The sequence below is a fragment of the Ochotona curzoniae genome, unplaced genomic scaffold (assembly GCF_017591425.1).
Source record: "Ochotona curzoniae isolate NIBS_2020 unplaced genomic scaffold, NIBS_Ocur_1.0 contig_64, whole genome shotgun sequence".
Classification (NCBI taxonomy): domain Eukaryota; kingdom Metazoa; phylum Chordata; class Mammalia; order Lagomorpha; family Ochotonidae; genus Ochotona; species Ochotona curzoniae.
The window spans coordinates 31,278,749-31,282,026 of record NW_024466502.1 but is presented as its reverse complement, the minus strand read 5'-3'; the positions used below and the strand labels follow the sequence as shown (position 1 = coordinate 31,282,026).

At 35.1% G+C, this 3,278-nt stretch overlaps 1 non-coding gene across 1 annotated transcript; it reads left to right on the top strand.

The window, feature by feature from the left end:
• The first annotated feature begins 449 nt into the window (after positions 1–449).
• On the top strand, positions 450–553 carry LOC121163823. The gene has a single exon (XR_005884973.1). It is a non-coding gene; the product is annotated as a U6 spliceosomal RNA (small nuclear RNA).
• The last annotated feature ends 2,725 nt before the right edge of the window (positions 554–3,278 follow it).

The window sequence follows — 3,278 nt, the reverse complement described above, 5'->3', positions numbered from 1 at the left end:
GAGAAAGACAGATCTTCCATCCACTGGTTACTCCCCAAGTGGCTGCAAAGGCTGGAGCTGAGCCTATCTGAAACCAGGAGCCAGGAGCTTCTTCCAGTCCTCCCACCTAGACTAAGGGTCCCAAGGCTTTGGACTGTACCCCACTACGTTCCCAGGCCACAAGCAGGCAGATAGATGAGAAGTAGAGTAGCTGGGGCATGAATCGGCGGCCACATGGGATCCTGCTATGCGCAAGGTGAGGATTTTTAGCCACTGAACCGTTGTGTCAAGCACAACAAGGGGGGTTTCTGACCTAGGAATGCTGACAGTGTTGCTATACAAAGCATCTGTGTTGTGGGCACATTTTGAAATTTTACATGATACCACATCTTTCTCTCTCATATGCATGTGTATAACGTAACATGTGAATTAAAAGTCCATATATGTATGTTATATACAATCGGTGTATAGTGCTCACTTCAGCAGCACACATACTTAAATTGGAACAGTACAGAGATTAGCATGGCCCCAGTGCAAGGATTACACGCAAATTCGTGAAGCATCCCATATTAAAAAATAATTATGTACAATTCATTATATGAAACAAAACTTAGAAGAGTAAAAAGCTTAACACATATTACCGATGCAGCAGGGGTTACATCAATGCAGTTCCGCTTTACTGAAAAACAGCACACTCTTTTATACGAGAGTAGTAAGGAAATCCTATCTGGGGGATTTTCAAGAGGGAAGTACCATAGTGAAGGTCGGGAGTGTGGAAATGGCCTCAGCCAACCAGTCCCTTTTCAAAACAACGTAGTTTTCTGCTTGATCCATGCCCAGAGCTCTCACGCTGGACACCATCTTTATTTGACGTGTTGATATTGCCTGTCCTAGGGTCCCACACAGAACCTTAACTGTCTAAACCATAATGCCCACTTCTCAATATTTGTCTTTTGAAATTTTCTCAATATTTGTATGAAATTGTATAGCTTTCCAAAGATTTTTATTTGTGCAACATTGTTTCCTAAAATCTTATCATAGAACTTCCAAAAGTTATAAGTATGAATAACATAATATCATTAAGAACTGAACATTAAGAAATATGTCCAGAGGCTGATACTGTGTCTTGAAGGATTAAGATGGTGCCTGCAGCTCTGGCATCCCATATGTGCACCAATTCATGTCTCAGCTTCTCCATGTCTGATTCCGCTCTCTGCTTATGCCCTGGGAATGCATCAGAAGATGGGTCACGTCCTTGAATTTCAGCACCCTTTTGAGAGAACTACAAATAAACTCCTGTTTCTGGCTTCAACGAGATCACCCCTGACCGTTGCAGCCATTTCAGGAGTAATCCAGTAGATGGAAGATCGCTGTGTCTTTTCTCTCTCTGTAAAAGTTGATTACAAAAATAAACAAATAAATATATCATTTTAGAGTAATTCTTACTGAATTCTGAATTCTCATAATAGAAAGCACTCTTGATTATGAAATATTTAATGTAATAGACAAAAAAATTTGAAAGGTAATCACAAAATGGAGGCAATAACATAAATAATGACAAAATATTTGCAAATAAAAGTAATATTAAATCTTAAATTCTGAAATGGTATATTTTAAAAATACATGTCTGTGTTGAAAACCTATTTGTCAAGCTACATAGCTGCCTGTCTCATTGAAGGATAACACGTGCACATTGAGATGTTACAATTGGATCAACAGGAATTATTCTAAATACCATCCTTAGGGTTGTTTCTAGACTTCCCATATCATCCTAAGGTTATTCTAAAATGTTACAATCTGTGAGTGGCTTTTGCATTAGAATAAGATAGAAATGTTTTTAAATAATTCCAAGAGGAGTAACCAGATGCACATCCAATGCTTTAATAATTCAGCTTCAAAGTTTGATTTTACCTTCAATCATAATTGATTGTGAAAGTTTTCCCAATATCCCACAGAGGCACTTGCCATCTGGAAATACCACATATTATATTGGTCTCTGCTCTCTGAATAATAAGTAATTAGAAAGCAGAAATGTAGGGTTCTTTAAAAATGTATTACATGTATTCCAACTAAGGAATGACCTTCAATGTTGAAGTTATATATTAATTAGAAAGAAGCATGCCCAGATTTTTTGTGAAAATAGAACATACTGGTGTGTTACTTAACAATGATTTTCATAAACTACTGCTAATAGTCAATTCCACACTTATTTGTAAAACGTAATTGCAGTATTTTCCTGAATTGAGCCATTAATGTTCTATAATAAGTAAGCTACTAATATTCCATAGTACATATGGACAATAAGAAGTAAAATGCAAATGATGCCTTCCTAAAAGTTTTTATTTCTTCTTGGAGCAATAATTTTGCGTTAACACCTTCTTGCATTTATGCTTTCTTGACATAGACCATAAAATCCTCGTAAGCAAAATATTTCAAGTTCAAACAGGACATTAAAGGGAGAAAATCAGGCAGTTCAATGAAAACATGAGATATTCCTGAATAAATGGTCATGTGCTGTTCATCAATTTTTTCTATGCATTTGACAGGATACTACAAATGCTAAATTTGAATGGGGCAGGGTAGTTATATTCTTAACATGCTCCTTCTCTGAAAGATTCTACATAGTAAGATACCACTAAAGAGTAGTGTTTGAACTCTCTGTGAATACTTAATGATCCATGGGACTGCATTAAGTTCCATGTAGGAAAATATATTCAAAGTAACTATCTACTGTAGATTAGATCTCCGTTAGATAACATTATGTGAAAATCACTTTGAGGGTAAGTCTTATAAAGCATTTTCAAAAGATTTTGCATGAATTTCCACTCATATTCAAGCACATGACAATCGTTGATAGTAGAGCATAAACTACTCAAAAGTTTGTTTTAGATTTGTTTTTGGTGATTGATAATTATTGTTGTCCTTTTTATGCCATTGCATAGAATAGTTAGAGTTATTCATATATTTCAGTGTGGTCACATGAAGTTCAAGTGATACGGTGAATAAAACTAGCTATATAATAATAATAAATGAGTACTTACAGGTTATTTAAGAATATTGATGATACTAAACACTGCAAACTCGTTGGGCAAATACATGAAGAAATTTTTTTTCTCTGGAATATACAGTAGCCAATATTTTTTGGCAAAATTAGTTAGATATAAGGCATCAGAACAGATTTAACATAACTTTTCAGAATTTTTGTTTTATTTATGGGATTTTTGGAAGAATTGGTATTTTTCTTCAAAAACAAGAAACCTTTAAGCTGCTTTAAGCTGAGAATAATGAATTGTATGTCT